Source organism: Triturus cristatus, chromosome 4_2 (genome assembly GCF_964204655.1).
Source record: "Triturus cristatus chromosome 4_2, aTriCri1.1, whole genome shotgun sequence".
Taxonomy (NCBI): Eukaryota; Metazoa; Chordata; class Amphibia; order Caudata; family Salamandridae; genus Triturus; species Triturus cristatus.
In genome coordinates this window covers 202,038,747-202,056,984 of record NC_140586.1, presented here as the reverse complement: position 1 = coordinate 202,056,984, position 18,238 = coordinate 202,038,747, and positions in this window count along the sequence as shown.

The window sequence follows — 18,238 nt, the reverse complement described above, 5'->3', positions numbered from 1 at the left end:
TTCTTTATGTATCAACAATTCTATCTGGAGGATTTAGTTAAATACAATCTAAATGTCTCAATTGTGTATCTGCAAATAAAAGGCTGTATTTCATTACTCTTTTATCTCAGGTGTGTTTTCTGTGTAAAATGGTTCAAGAATATTTCATTCTCATCTAGAACTTGTATTCTAAGGATTACAATTGACTGCCTTACTTTGTTACAGTGCTTATCAAATAGTTTATATGTGTATCTTCATGTCTCACAACATTGTTTTAATTGAGAGGTATCTAGATGCTTTTCCTGTGTATCATAGAATGAAAAGTTTTGGTTGGTGCTTGTTTTTGTATTAGGATGTTTAATACCAATATTTTGTACATCTGAATACTTCATTTGTCTTTTGCACAATCTGGATGCATTGTTGCATACAGCAAACTGTGTAGGCATTATGGGTTTATTGTTGAATATAGATATTTACTATAGATTTTTTATTGAATCTTTAATTATGATACATTGCATATCTAGATATTGTACCTTATCATAAGTGCATACCAATTACGCATATCTGTATTATATGCTTGTACGTTGGTATATTCTATTATAATTGTTATTCTGAAAGGTTAAATCTAGCTGCTTCAAGGGTAGTTTAATCCTGCATAGTTGATGTCCTATACAAGCTTGAATCACTACAGAGGTATCTAGATATTTCTTTTATCTAACATTGTATCTGAAAGCTTTAATATGTATGTGCTTTTGTATAGATGTTCTACTACAATGCCTTCATATCCAGATACTTTATTCCACCTAGTTAGCATTTGGGTACTTTGTTTCCTTACATTGGTATTTGAATTGTTTATTGTTGTATCCGGATAGTATAGTTATTTTTATCTGTGCTGCATGATTTTATTCTGTATCATGATACTTCCATGAAGTATTTCATTACACTTGGGTATAACTTTGTATATGTGTATCATACCTAGATTATTTTTTAATTAAACCTAAAGTGACTATCCTAAATAGTTGGTCCTGAATACTTGTTTTTAATGTCATGCTTTTTGGCTACTTTATCTGTATACCTTTTACCACTGCAAATATATCTGGATACTTAAATTATCTATCATGTGTCCAGAGACTCTATTCTATATGTGTGGTTTGTATCTGGATGTTTATCTTCATTAGATTAGTATCTATATACCTCTTTTCTATTCCTATAGTTTGTGGATGCTTTGTCTATTTACTGTGGTAGCTGGATTTGTGTTTAAGAATCATCGCTAGTGTGTTTTCAATGTGTCATTGTATCTAGATGATTTATTTATGTACGTACTGCAATTGTATATAGTTGTACTCCAGTAACACATTTCATGATAATTTCATTTGAATATTTGTATGCTTAGCATAACTTTACTCATAACAATCTACAGTTTCTGTGAAAGTTTAAACTAAACTACTTTATTTCAATTTGAAACTTTATGTATATTATCAGTTCATCTGAATTTTTCACCCGTGTATCTTTATAGTTGGACATTTCTTTTCTATTGCTTTGATGTTTATGAATGTTTTAGTTCAATACTGTGATATCTTGAATCATTATTTCTGTTTCACAGTATGTGGATAGGGAATTGCTTAAAAGTGGTGTTTTGAATCCTCATGTATCTATTTTTCTACCTGGCAGATAAAGATGAATAGACGTTAATTAAGACTTTGTTTAATTGTGGCTGTGTTAGGATTCTTTGTGTGTCAAACATAGGAGCTTAGGTTTTACTGGGTATTTGTTTTTGTATCTTGAAGTTTTACAGCAATATGTTTTTGAAGAAATGAATATGATACTTCTAATCTGTAGTGTCTGAATGATTTTCTTCTTACTGTGAAATATTGATTATTTATGAATTCATACTTGAATCTAGATATTTTATTTCAATCCTCTATAGATACTTTAAATGGTATCCTGTACATTTGGATGTTCTATTTTCTCATATTTGTGACCCGATTATGTACATATTTATTAGCTAGTGGTACCTTAAGGTATTATTGTTCGATATACTGAAAGGTTTCATCTGACTGTTTTGATATTAGATTACTGGTGCATAGTTTACACCATCCACAATTTGAATCAACATATCTAGATTCATCCCTTAGATGAAACTTTATCTGGAAGCGTTGTAGTTTATATGTTTTGTTTATTGATGATTTACTTCAATAGAGTAATATCACAATACTTTTTGCACCTTGTTAGCATCTGGATGCCTATTTGTGATTCTGTATTTTAAAATCTGAATGTGTTTATAGGTTTATTTTTGTATCTGGAGGGTACTTTTACTTCTAATCTAAAAAGTTTAATTGTATATCACTGTACTTCAGTAGAATATATCATTACAATTGTGTAAACAGTTGTGTATGTTTTTCATATGTACATTCATTTTTTATCAAAGCCCAAAGCGGACATTGTGAGAGGTTGTATATGGTGACTTTATTTCAATATAATGCTTTACGTCTAGATTATCATCATCGTTTTTATGATTACAAATATTTCTAGATGCTTGTATTGAGTATTCTTGTGCCTAAAGGTTATTTCAAATGTGTTGTTTGTATCTGGATGTTTTAGTTCATTTTATTAATGTTTGTTACCTTTTTTCTACTGCCTTAGCATGTGGGTGCTTTATTTCTTTACAGTGACAGCTGGAGTTTTATGTAAGTGTCAAATCTGAATTGTTGTGGATGTATATTTGAATCTGGATGCTTTATTTCCAAACAAGATACTCTGTATAAAGTTTTACCACAATTGTATATCTCCATACAAATCAGTCTAAACATTTGAATGTGTATTATAAATTGATTCTGTGTTTCATTAAAATTGACAGTTTTTAGAATATGTTGATCCATGCCTTAATCACTAGAAATAAATCTAAACCCTTAATTTGACTATTATTGTGTTTAATGACTCTGTTTCTGTATGCTGTTTGTATCTGGATGATTTCCTTCATTATATTAGTATCTAATAACTCTTTAATACTGTTGTAGCATGCTTTTTCTCCATACAGCAACAGCTGAGGTTTTAGGTTTGTGTCAAACCTGGATGGTTCTGTGCATATAATTGAATCTGGATGCTTTATTTCCAATCGTCATACTCTGTATATCAATTTACCTCAATGTTATATCTCATTACAGTTTGGTCTAAATCTTTGTATGTGCATTATCTCTATTTAATGTCTACCTGGCCCCCTTAGCTCCAAAAATTGAACAACTGGGGGTAAAGGTCATCTCGTACGCTGATGACACTCAGCTTGTGTTCTCTTTTAGGGATCACTCAGAGGTTGCATTCACCAACTTCAAGCGGTGTCTGCTGAAAGTGGCGACTTGGATGACTGATAGCTGCATGAAGTTAAACACAGAAAAAACTGAGGTGTAATTTTTGATCAAACTTCTCCCCCCAGATCAGAACTCTGGTGACCCTCAGAACTGAATCCCCCACCCCTTCCTGCAACCTTGACTAGGAACCTGGGATTTAAGTTTGATTCTAATCTATCAGGCAAATCTCAGATCTGCCAAGTGTCTTCCAAATGTTTTTGGAAGTTGAAAGCCTTGAGAAGATTCTTAAATCTACTGCCGATGGACTGCAGAAAGTCAGTGGTCCACACAGTAGTCATTTCACAGCTGGACTATGCAAACAGTCTATATCTGGGTATGCCAGACTACCTAATCAGGAAACTGCAGACTATACAAAATACAAAATGCGGCAGCAAGGCTTATTAGGAACATGCCATAACACCACCACATCTCCTCCCACCTCCGGAGCCTGCATTGGTTGCCGGTTAAGAGACATATAGAGTTTAAGGAGTTGTCCCTGGCCTACAGAGCAACTGGAGGTTCTGGTCCACAATACCTCAAGCAAAGATTACGGAAATACCATCAAACTAGGGCTCTGCGGTCAAATCATCAGGAGTTATTGGTAACTGCGCACTTTAGGAAAGCTAGGATTGGTGGCCGGGCCTTTTCGGTAAGAACAACCTTGTTATGGAATTCTATGCCGGAACATCTACAGAAGGCCAAATCAGAACGCATATTCAGGAAAGCACTGAAAACGTGGTTGTTCAACTTGACTTAATCACTCTTAGTCTCCTAGTCACATCGTGCTCCTGTTGCTAGTGCCAGGACACCCCCGTTGGAGGTAGCCACGCGCTCTACAAATGGCATTAATAATAATAATAATAATTAATAAGTTGGCTCTATGTTTCTATAAAATTAACAGGTTTTGCAATGTTAAAATAAGCTTTCCTCATTTCAATATAATGTTTCTTGGTTCATTTATTTACAAACTTTGAATATATGAACATATCATTTTGTGTGTATCTGGATATTACACCTGTGTTTCTCATTATCTTGTAAACACAAGGAAATGAGGGATGGAGCGCTGAAACTTTTCAGACACTCACCCCCAGTCACAGATCTAGGTTGAACCCATCATCGTTCTTTAGCTCACTTTGCAACCCCAGTTCAGACCAAGCCACATGTAAATAAGTCTTGACCCTGTTCCTCATTGGAATAGTCCAGCCCGGACTGCCAAGCCAGGTCTTCCCTGGTTCAGAAACAAGCATCCTGGGACCGGTTTTGGAGTAACACCCCTCATCTGCCAGGCTAGCTTGAATCCAGTGGCAAAGTGAGCAAGGGTCCCATGTCTGCGCATACCCTGTCAACTCACGGTTAACACAGTAAACACAAGGAGATGATGGACGGAGAGCTGAAGCCTTTCAGACACTCACCCCCAGTCACATATCTGGGTTGAATCCATCATTGTTCTTTAGCTCACCTCGCCACCCCAGTTCAGACTCAGCCATATGCTAATTATTCTTGACCTTATGTTTCATGGGAATAGTCCAGCCTGAACTGCCAAGCCAGGTCTTCCCTGGACCGGAAACAAGCATCCTGGGACCGGTTTTGGAGTAACACCTCTCATTAGCCAGGCTAACTTGAATCCAGTGGCAAAGTGAGCAAGGGACCACGTCTGGGCATAACCTGCCAAATTAGGGCGAACAAAGCAAACACGAGGAGATGATGGACAGACATCTGAAACTTTTGCGACACTCACCGCCATTCACAGATCTGGGTTGAATCCATCATCATTCTTTAGCTCACTTCGCCACTCCAGTTCAGACCCAGCCATAAGCAAATCAGCCTTGACCCTGTTCCTCATGGGAATAGTCAAGCCTGAACTGCCAAGCCAGGTCTTTCCTGGACTGGAAACAAGCATCCTGGGACCGGTATTGGGGTAACACCCCTCATCAGCCAGGCTAGCTTGAATCCAGTGGCAAGGTGAGCAATGGACCCATGTCCGGGCATATCCTGCCAACCTAGGGCGGTCAAAGCAAACACAAGGAGACGATGGACAGAGAGCTAAAACTTTTCCAACACTCACTGTCTTTCACAGATCTGGGTTGAATCCATCATCATTCTTTAGCTCACTTCGCCACTCCAGTTCAGACCCAGCCATAAGCAAATCAGCCTTGACCCTGTTCCTCATGGGAATAGTCAAGCCTGAACTGCCAAGCCAGGTCTTTCCTGGACTGGAAACAAGCATCCTGGGACCGGTATTGGGGTAACACCCCTCATCAGCCAGGCTAGCTTGAATCCAGTGGCAAAGTGAGCAATGGACCCATGTCCGGGCATATCCTGCCAACCTAGGGCGGTCAAAGCAAACACAAGGAGACGATGGACAGAGAGCTAAAACTTTTCCAACACTCACTGTCTTTCACAGATCTGGGTTGAATCCATCATCATTCTTTAGCTCACTTTGCCACTCCAGTTCAGACCCAGCCATAAGCAAATCAGCCTTGACCCTGTTCCTCATGGGAATAGTCAAGCATGAATTGCCAAGCCAGGTCTTCCCTGGTCCGGAAGCAAGCATCCTGGGACCGGTTTTGGTGTAACACTCCTCATCAGCCAGGCTAGCTTGAATCCAGTGGCAAAGTGAGCAAGGGACCTATGTCAAGGCATACACTGTGAACTTACAGTGAACAAAGCAAACACAAGGAGATGATGGACAGAGCACTAAAACTTTTCAGACACTCACCCCCAGTCACATATCTGGGTTGAATCCATAATTGTTCTTTAGCTCACTTTGTCACCCCAGTTCAAACGTAGTCATATGCTAATTAGTCTTGACCCTATTCATCATGGGAATAGTCTAGCCTGAACTGCCAAGCCAGATCTTGCCTGGACCAGAAACAAGCATCCTGGGACCCATTTCGGGGTAACACCCCTCATCAGCCAGGCTAGCTTGAATCCAGTGGCAAAGTGAGCAAGGGACCCATATCTGGGCATAGCGTGCCAACTTAGGGCAAACAAAGCAAACACAAGGAGACGATGGATGGAGCGCTGAAACTTCTCAGACACTCACCCCCAGATGCAGATCTGGGTTGAATCCATCATTGTTCTTTAGCTCACTTCACCACCCCAGTTCAGACCCAGCTATATGCCAATCAGACTTGACCCTGTGCCTCATGGGAACCGTCCAGCCCAAACTGCTAAGCCAGATATTCCCTGGACCAGAAACAAGGATCCTGGGACCGGTTTCGGAGTAACACCCCTCATCAGCCAGGCTTGCTTGAATCCACTGGCAAAGTGAGCAAGGGACTCACGTCTGGTCATACCCTGCCAAATTAGGGCAAACAAAGCAAACACAATGAGACGATGGACGGGGCGCTGAAACGTTTCAGACACTCTTGTCTAACATTGTACCTGGAAGCTTTAATGTGGATGTGTCTTTCTACATGAGTGTTCTACTGTAATATATTTGTATCCAAATACTTTATTTGACCTCTCTAGGATCTGGGTACCTGGTTTCTTTACATTGGTATTTGAATTGTTTATTTGTGTATTGTTGTAGCTGGGGGTATACTTACATCTGTTCTACATAATGTAATTGTGTATCATTATAGTTCCATGATGTATATCATTACACTTGGGTATTAATTTGTATATGTGTATCATGTGTAAATTGTTTTGTTATTTAAACCTTAAAGTGGGTATTTTAAATGGTTGGTCCAGAATACTTTATTTCAATGCAAGGCTTTTTAGATAGTTTATCAGCATATCATTTTGCAATTGCAAATGTATCTGGATACTTACATTTTCCATCATGTGTCCGGAGAATTTATTTTATATTTTAATGTGTATCTAGATGTTTATCTTCATTAGATTAGTATCTATATACCTAGGGGCAGATTTATGTTTCCTGGCGCATCCCTGCAAATCAGCAGGGATGCGCCTGGAAAGATGCGTCACAAAAGTTTACCCTTGCGCCACAATAGATGCGCCACATTTACAATGCAGCGCATCGTGGCGCAAGGATAAACAGATGCGTGATGCATCTGATGGCGGAAGGGCGGCGACGCAGCTCCAGCAAGGCTCGGGGGTGCCCTATCATTACAATGCTGCGTCAATCCTTACGCCTGCTTCAAGCAGGCGCAGGGTTTTGACGCAGCATGGGCTCAAAAGTGACTGAGTGAAATCTTGTAGATTTCACTCAGCCACTTTTAGGCGGTGTTCCTGCGACGGAACGCCCCCCCCCGCACAGGTACGCCTACTGCTGGCGCAGGGCTTTACAACGTGACGCATCTCCCAGATCCATCACGTTGTAAATACCCCGCAGCATGGCGCAGGATTTGCGCCGACGCTGCGTCACAAAAGTGACGCAACGACGGTGTAAATGAGGCGCAAGGGGCTCATAAATCTGCCCCCTACTTTCTATTGCAATATTTTTGAATGCTTTATCTATTATTCTGTGGTAGCTGCATGTTTATATAGGAATCATAGATAAAGTGCTTTGGATGTATCATTTTCTAATGTACATACTGTAATTGTATTAAGTTCTACCTCAATAATAAATTTCATGATAGTTGGATGTTTGCCACAATATTTTGCATAACAATATAACGTTTTCTTGAAATTTTGAACTGGACTGCTTTATTTCAATATAATACTTTCTTTCTCACTTATGTGTATATGTGTATATTATATTGTTATGAGTGTATTTGGATTTGTCACCCACGTATCATTACAGTTGGGCAACATTTTGTCTATTGGTTGATTGTTTCTGAATGTTTTAGTCTCATACTGTGGTTTCTAAATTAAATATTTCTGTTTCGTAGGATGCAGATGCTAAATTTCTTTACAGAGGCGTTTGGAATCCTCATGCATCACATTTTCTAGCTGGAAGATTAAGATAGACTTTGATTGAGACTTTGTTTCATTATGGCTGTGTCTGGAATTTTTACCTGTGGAACATAAGCTCTTAAGCTTTACTGGCTATTTGGTTTTGTGTCTTGAAGTTTTACAGCAATATTTTATTAATATCGGAGTACTATATTTATAATCTGTAATGTCTGATTTTTTTAATTCTCTCAGTGAAACCTGGAGTATTCATGAATTCATATTTGAATCTAGATATTTTATTTTAATCCTATTTAGATATTTTAACTGCTATCTAGTACATCTGGATGTTGTATTTTCTAACATCTGCATAACAGTTGTATATATATATATATATAATTATTATGCATTAGTATCTTAGATTAATAAATTGTGTTTGGTATTCTGAAAGGTTGCATCTTCCTGTTTTGAGGATAGATTACTTGTGCATAGTTTACTCCCTCCACAATTTGAATCATCTTAGACATATCTGGGTTCAGCCCTTAGCTAACATTTATCAGAAACCTTTATAGTGTATGTGGTTTTGTTTTTGGATTATTTAATTCAATACAGTTATATCACAAAACGTTTTTGTACCTTGGTAATATCACTGTTACCTTCAAATATTTTTGTAAAGTGGACCACCCATGATTCCTCGTCGACATGACTGTCTAGATTAGGATCTAGGGATGACTTAAAAAGAGGGTGTTAATTACTGCCCTAAAGTCCCTAGATTTGTTAGAGGTGGAGGTGCTATATAGTTGTTCCCAGGCTTCCTCCTTTAGTGTATTTAGCCTAATCATCCTTGCGGTTTTGTATGGTTGGTGGGTGAGCTTGACCTGAATAATGTCTCTTGGGTTCCCCTTGAGAGATAGGTGAAGGTTAGATAACATCTTTGTGCAATGTTGGTCAAACCACCCTTGGCCCCTTTTGTTTCTCACTATGCCCGTTTTTGTTAGGTTATTCTTTACATCCTGCAGGATTGACTCAAAAGCAGTCAAACACGAAAGGGTTCACAGTTTGTGTCCAGACAATTCATGATTTCATTGTTCCTGCTTGCTACAACCCGTGGAATAAGTTCTTCTTTATTGATTTAACCCCACTTCAATACAATCCCATTTTTCCGTGATATAACAGGTGTTACGTGTGTGGTTTAGCTAGTGTATATCCCTGCCCAGAACATATAACAAGATATTTCTGCGTGATCACTAAAAACTGAAAATGAATTTCAATGTCTCTAAGGGATCTTTTTATAGATGCTTATGCTATTAGAAAGTCAATAGTGGAGCCCTTGGTGCTGGAGCCAAAGGTGTTTTGGAGCTGGTCAGTAGACTCAGAGAAAGGATTCATTATCTCTAAATCTCTTGTGATAATAATTCTATTAAGTGTGTCCCCATGCTCAGTTCCTAGCTACTGATTATTATGGTCCCAAGCATAGTTCTGTCCCTGAGTAGAACCCCTGCAACATGACACCGCCAACGTTTGGTCTGGTATTTATTTGCAGGAACCCTGAGTAGTGCTTGTGCTTGTCTAAAATACTCTTGCACCATCTTGCGGAGACATCCGTGGTGTTTGGGATTGGTCCTGAACAGTTTTTAGGACTCACCAAGCTCTATTATTTTTCCAAGCTTCAAAGTTAAAAGGATTGGACCCCTTTTTGTTCTGACTTTCTGAATCCTTTGTTAATTAAATATGGACGCTCCGATTGCTGACAATTGCCGCCCTGCAGTTACTCAACACTTACTTCAGCATGCGAGTCCCTAATGCGGGGGCTCCTGTGGTTTGTGAGTTTGAAGAGGATGCAGCGTACCACTTTGAAGATGTTTCTTCCTGGGTTACCTTTCCATCGTGTCAACGCTATTGATAATATGTTTCATACTTATACTGCTGCTGCAGTACCGTACGTTTATCGTCTTTATACACTAATTGAAATTCCTCTGTCAGTCTGGGAACACCAGACTTGGTTTAATGGTGCCCATCCCCATGTACATGGCATTGTTTGTATGGGCCCCTTAAGTTTGGAAGGGGCCACCTGGCCTACTCTTGCAGGCTTTGCACCCTAACCGAGTTTGGCTGCGCTAAATTTGGCTGAGACGTGTGTGTTATTTGAACAGGTTGTTCTTTTATATAGACACTTAATTCAATTTGTTTCCAATGCCTTTTGGTGGGTCATACTAGAGCTGGTGTCCCTGCTCAGGCACAACAAGCTGCAGGACTTGTTAATAGTCTGGTGATTGTAAATTTGTCTATGAACAAACATCCACCTAATTGTGAGGACATTCCATTTTGGATTGCCCAGAAAATTGATCAACTTCATGCTGTGTTTCTCCTTATGGGTCTTAAGTAAAAACTAAGAATTTTGACTATGTGTTTGCCTAAGGGTCTGGTTCCCCCTTTAGCCAACTGCAACCCCTGGGGGTCCGTGTTTGCCACAGTGTATACTCCCTGTTATAGCACTCCATCAATGCGCGTTCTACAGATCATCCTCAAACAAATACAGAAAGAACATGGAGCAGGTCCTGCCCTAGATTTGGGGATGAAACTTGTTGGGATTTTTCCGATTGTCTCCTAAATGATTCTTTCTAATGTTAAAGGTGAAGCAGCTTCTTTGGCAATACGCCAGTGACTTGCCACACTAGCACTTGCAGACCGTGAGCATGAGTTGCCTTTTATTATCTCACAGGTGCATACATCCTTAGCATGTAATAGTTTGGGAACCAGACCTTCTGTCTCCACTCTTGTCAAACTTGCTTCTGACAAGGATGCTAGCACTGCCCACGATTTTCCTAAGAAAATATGGGATACATCTAAACAACCACAACAAAAGTGTAGACCTCGTGGCAGTGCACCGCCCCTGGATTACTCTGAGCGACGTTACAATTTTCGTGACCACTCTTAAATTAAAACTCCTGATCACTTTCAGGTTCCTGATCCCCATTTTCCTTGTTCCTTTCAGGACTTGTGTGATCAACAGTACAACAGAGGAGGGAGATCTGAACATAGACAAGGAGAGTATGTGCATACTAAATGGGATACACCGCTCTTTTGATGTGGAAATCAAGAAGGAGGATCAACCGCCTCCGTATAAGCCCCTTTTTCTGACAAACAGAAGTTGCAACCTTAACAGCTAAGTATGCCCCAGACTGTGAGAACCCTTCTCCTGTACAGGAGTTGGGCGGTGACTTTCCTCGACAGCGCAGCAGAAGTCATCATATTGAACAAGACACTCCGCCAGCTTCTGGAGGCGAGAACAACTGAAACTCTTGTCACGTAGAAACAACAGACACCCACATTGTACCTCCTGACAGACTATACCATTTGGATAATCAGATTGAAGGTGACGCTAAACGCACCATTAAAGCTATCTTTTGGACCATTTGACTTCTTCACATGATATTCTTTTGGCAAAGGAAAATTGGCCTCCTCCTTTTATTTTTGCTTGTCTCCTGGGTGAGGATGTTATATTCCCTTCATGGGCCCTTGCTTTGACCCCTGCTTTATATCGCAACTAAGCTGGATGGGATAAAGGTTCTTCTTTCCATGTAATTCCTTTATGGTCCACTCCGCAACCTCAACTGCAGTATCCTATTAAAATTGAAGACAAAGCGGCCTTTAAAGACATTCTCACTCAATTGGAATACCAAGGAGTAATTGAACCCTATGTCTCACAAATTAATAATCCTCTTTTTCCGGTTTCAGAACCAGATCAGTCTTATCGTATTATATTAGATTATCGACAATTGAATAGTCATACCAGCACTTTCGCTGTCCAAAATACACATAGTACAGTACTAATTAACAATATTGTTCATAAAAAAATTAAAACCACGCTTGACACTTCCAATGGTTTCTTCAGTCACAATTTGCCTCTAGAGAGCTTTGATTGGTCCGTGTTTGCCACCCTTGGCTCCCAGAGACCATACGCCTGTTTGCCTATGGGGTTAAAATATCCCAGGCATTTTTGCAGCTCGAATTGTGTCCGTTCTCCATGAGATTGACCCTGATGCTTTGTTCTTTGCTGATGACATCTACTCAACAGATGATGAGTTAAATATTCATTTAGCTAGAGTGGATCGCATAATTTTGCGGTTTGCTGAACTTGGTTACAAGTTACATTTTTCAAAATCTCACATTGCCTTCCTGAGTGTTCTTTTTCTTGGTTATGAATTAACCAATGAGGGTAAGAGCTTGGCCTCTCACTTTTTAGAAAAATGTGTGCAGTTCCAATCCCCAAATGTGCTCATAAAGCAACAATCTTTGCTTGGCTTTTTAAATTTTGGAAGAACTTACATTTCTGAGTATGCTCAATATTAAATCTCTATATGCTTGGATTTGTCCTAATTTTTCAGCGTCCTGCTGGATGCCTGAACATACTGTGGTACTTAGATCTTTACAATCAGACTTGCTTGAAATGCAACATTTACATACACATCTGAATACAACTAATTTTGATCATCCATATTGTACCGGTTTCTATTGGTTTTACCTATGTCACATTTATTGAAGGAGATACAATTCCAATTGCATATACGTCGCATTTATATTCTCAATCGGAAATGTGTTTTACATCTGTTGAAAAAATACTAACAGCAGTCCAGATGGCCATCATCAAAGAACGGCCTTTGGCTCAAGATAAGCTAAGTTTCTCGTTTCTCCTGTGCCCGCCTTAGAAGCTGTCACAAAAGCTAGCATTCTCAATTCAAAAGCCCTTCATCCCCGATGGAATCAATGGGCGACATATTTAACAGTAGTTGATGTCGACTTTATTTTAGACCCTTCGTTACAGACACAGGAATTCTTACAGTATGAGGATGTTTATCTTGTCCTTCTTCTCTTCTTCTGCTTGATGAATATGTGTATCATCTACACTGCTGGTTCAGCACAATTTGCAATAGGTTCTAAACAGTAATACTCCGCAGCATGTGGAAGTGACTGCCACTATCACACTTTTACAACAACATTATTGGTAGCAAGGTTTATGCCAGCAAACCCAAAAATATTTTTTATGTTGTGACATTTGTCAACAAATAAAAATTTCTATTGTGTCTCGTCCACCACAGACATATATGTTTATTTCCTTTGGCTGTGTTTACTTAGATCATTGTGGTTAGTTATTTTCTGATACTGCTTTCAAATTTATTTTGGCTGCAGTTGATTCTTGCTCCAGGTTCCTCTGGATTTGGCCACAGCACTCAGCTGACAATCTCACTGTTACTAATGATTTGCAAGTCTTTGTTGGGACTTATGCCTCTCACGCATTCCACTCAGACCAAGGTCCGGCTTTTGTCTCTAAGGTGTACCATGATTGGATGAAGTCCATGGGTATGCAAGTGCATTTTTTTTCTCCGTATAGGCCTGAGGGCAATTCTGTTGCAGAGAGAATGAACCACGACTTGAAACAATCCTTAACGGCTAGAGTATTAGGTACAGGGCATGGTTGGTTGAATCATTTCTATGGGGTTCATCAAGCATTAAATAATCTCCCTAAAAGATATTTTGGGGCACGGACCTCATACGAAATGCTCTTTGGCATCAAGTTGTATGTTCCAGACCTTGATGGTTCAGATGTTGTGGCAGCAGCCGCAACCTTCAATGTAAATAACCACTGTACTGTCTTGCAGGATCTACAAAAGTGCTCAAACATTTGGCTGCACCTGTCTCTCTGAGTCCAGATACTCAAATTCCTGTATATGGTTTGCTTCCCAAAGTTGAAGACCTTGTTCGTGAAAAAGTGGCTCTCAAGAAGGAATTCGGCCCTATGTAACGTGCCTCTGTTCTAGTGTAATTTTGCCACCACTTCCGAGGCATAAAAAAATCACTTTGTCTCCATTGAACATGTCAAGTTACACCATATGGCCGATAATCCATAGTATGTCTAGGAGTGCTCCCTCACAAGACTTTCCTTTGCAGCCCGTGAGTACCACCATTGCTGCGTTTCTCCTGCTGCGGGGGGGGGGTCGAAAACTCTATTAATTTGATATCTGTTTCTACTACTACATCTTCAACAATGGATGTTTTTATACTTTTCCACCATTTGAAACACCTTTTGAGTTACATTTTTCAATTCTGACTGCTGAATCGCAACCACCTCTTATCCATTTTTAGTTCATCCTTGTACTATATGAATCAAGATCATTTCTTATCTGACAGTTCTTCAGTGTCTTCAGTTCTGCATCCACCTCCAATGCGGATTTGTGTTTTGATTTCTTGGTTTTGTAGGCAAAATCAATTATGTTCTTGTATTGTATTGCATAAGTTAGCATTCGCTGCGCCATTTTGTGTCATGATCGAAACTAATCCTTTGCCATTTCTGAGAAACCGCCTTCTCTAGGTTATGTATCCTTGGAGCTGAGTTTTGCCCCACTAATGAATGCACTGTTCTTATTAGCGCAGCTCTTTCTTACTAGATAGAGGCCCTCTCCCACCAGTCTTGCGGTAGGCGCCCACAGAATGACCTTGGCACTGAGATAATGTGTGCCTTGTCTGTGAATCGAAACTCATCCTACTGTACTTCTTTGTTCCAGCTGATTTGCATACTCCAACACCAATAACTACATACCCACTTATTAACTCTTAGGTCTACATACACCTCCACTCATTCACATGTACAGTCACTCATACTTACAGTCACTCCGTACAAGACTATCATATGCATTTATACACCTACATAGACACTCACACACCACCAATCATCCATAGAGGTACTGTCACACCTAGTCAGTCATGCAAATAATTAATCACACTCCCATTTACTCACCTATGCAGTTATACACACTCAAGTTCACTTACTCATAAAAATAGTACCACCTTCTTACGCTCTTATACAATCATTGATACAAGCACACACTCATCCATACAGCTACTCTCACAATCACACACTCTCACATATACCCACTAATATACTCTTACACACATATATACTGCCTTTCACATATGTAGTTAGTCACAAATGTACCACTGAGATATACATTCAATCCCTACCACACCCATACATACACTCACTCAACCATACAGTTCATCTCAGATGCGCTCTTAAAACCATGCACCCATAGAATCACCCACTCACACATCTATGCACAGAGTCATACACAGCCTACCCACACAAACACTCAGGCACCCATACAGATACTCAGACAACCAATCGATAACCCATATAGACACTCATATAGCTATTCACAAAACCATGCAGCCACTTATACACCAACAGACAGAAACATACAGACATTCACACAGTTTAGTCACTAGTCTGCAGTAAGATACATTTAATGACTCACTTATAGAGTCAGTTACGCACCTAGAAAATCATCCATTCACACACTTGTACAGCCACTCATTCTTCCACAGGCCTTTCACTATAAATATATAACACATATTTGAAATGTACAGAAACACACAGTCACTGGATGATGTCATCAGTGATGTCATCAGTGATGTCATTTGAGATGTCATCAGTGATGTCATCAGTGATGTCACTGACCATGTCATGAGTGATGTAATATGTGACGTCATCAGCAGTGCATTGCGGGGGCGCGAGTTATAGTTAGCTGAACTAACTATAACAGGGGAATTTCTAGGGGTTTGTACGAGGGAAATGCCCATCTAACTATAACACCCCTGAAACCTATGGTTTTTTCAGTGAATTTCTAAGGTTTTTTGAATGACAATTCCTAACTATAACGCCCCTGAAACCTTTGGTTTTTTACAGTGAATTTCAAAGGTTTTTTAAATGCCAATTCCTAACTATAACGCCCCTGAAACCTTTGGTTTTTTACAGTGAATTTCAAAGGTTTTTTAAATGCCAATTCCTAACTATAACACCCCTGAAACCTATGGTTTTTTCAGTGAATTTCAAAGGTTTTTTAAATGCTAATTCCTATCTATAACTTATCTCTAAAGATATCATGAAAAGCATTCTTTTTTAAAAATAGGGTGCACATTAGTTTTGTGGAAAAGCATCTTTGTGATTGGTTAAGAAAAAGCAGTTTCAACGTGGAGTACATATCATAGGATAAAATTTGCTCAGCTCAACCACACCTGCTACTTGCATTTGGAAGGCACTGTTCGAACTTAAAACAATCGTCAAATTTTAACCTGCATGTGTCATTAAATGTTCAAGAAAATGTTGCAAAAAAATATCGTGAAGTTTTAAAAAATTGATGAACTTTTAACCTGCACGTATTGTAGAATGTTCTAGAAAGTGTGTTGATAGAATACGTTGCCCTTCTGACTTCTATGTGTTGTTGAATATTAAAAAAACGGTTCATATGGAAAATTAAAAAGAAACCAATAGAGAAGTTTTGAAACCTAAAAGAATCAAGGAACTATTCTAATTTATTCTTTACATGTATTTATGTGTGCAGCAACAAAATTATAGACACAACAGCACTAGGAAGAGGAAGAAGCAGAGAGTGGGGGGAGGGGGGTGATGGGCAGAATGGCACACATGCACAATTAAGTACAACACACATATAGACTAACAATGGCCAAAATGAAACACATCAACAAGGAGCACAAGTCACACAACCCGCCAACATCACACCAATGAACGAGCATAGAAGTGAAAACCACGCTGCATTCATACAGGATGTGTACAAAGGCCAGTCGTTGGTGTTGTGGGATGTCTGCGACCGTGGTCATCATGGATGAGATGCCCAGCACGTTGCACATGGGCGAGTTCACTGTCTGTTACGTTGCCAAACAGCTGCTCCTCCCTCACACGAGCCCCCACACTTATGTACGGTGCACTGTTGTATCTCGTGCACTCGTACGGCACACCATTGTAATGCCTATTTGCGCATGTCCTGCTGCATTCCAACTACACCATCACAGTGCCGTTTGGAGGTGGTGCATACCACTTTACAACATCGACTGCTGCGGCAGGTGGCAGGCCACACCAGAACACAGAGACACACTTACCGCTCTTTCTGTACACGGACATGTCCGAAACACCCCGTTCCCCTTGCCGAATAAGCACACCCCTGCGCTGACCTGTGTACCCCGGACCAACACACGCCGGTTGTACATGCAGGAGGATGCGTGCGTAGCTACATGTCCAGGCTCACTGCCAAAGCTGAGGTGACAGCACACTGTTATATTGCAGGGCTCGTGCCTATCATGCTAACACAATGACCACAGGGACACACTTGCTCAGATGCGGGTTTGGGGGGCATTGGCGGTCCTGAAGTTGTTGCGATGAGTCTTGTGGCCCTCATGGGTATCCCTGTATCATGCTCATTGACTCTATGGCACCTGTGGGTGTTCTGGTGTGCCTCTTGGCTGTGTTCCCTTTCATGGTGCAGGTAGTTGTCCTGCTTAACACCAGCAGAAAGCAGGTGTAAAATCCCTGGTGCTAACGTGTCTTATCGCCGGAATTTGTTTCGCATTGCAATTGGTGTGAAAGTTGTGATGTGATTTTTTTCGTGTGTAGAACAATATACGAACTGAGCAGTGTATCTCGTCAAGATCCAGCACCTGACGCACTATTCCCAATCAATATAAATACAATGAGATTTCTTAATAGATTTTGTGTGTACACTGTAAGTGCAGCCAATACCTCAGTGCAATTCAATACAGGATTTTAGTATTTAGAGTAAATCGGAAAGGTGCACCTTGTGTCTTTTTGCACGGAAACAGCTACTCTCCATTTCATTATCAGCACTTTAACGGAAGTAAAGTTGAGATAAATCTAACACACTATTCAGAAGTTGGTGCAAACTGCAGATATCACCAGTATTCCAGCGATAAGTGCCCCAAAATTTAACACCATGGTGGACTCCATCAAATAACAGTAATAAGAACAAGAAAGAGTCACACAGCAGTTAAGAGAACAACCAAAAACTTTATTAATTTTTTTTCCAAACTTTATTTTTTATAATAATAAATATATAACCGATAAACTATTTTCAAACTTTATTTTTTTATTAACATATATATGAACAATAAACTAATAAACAAAATGTAAAAACAATAATACAAAACAACAAGGCGGAACACTCCTGTGGGAATCATGGATGTCGACGACAGACCTGGAAAATCTGAAAGATTGTTAAAAAAAAAACAACATGGTATTCTCAACA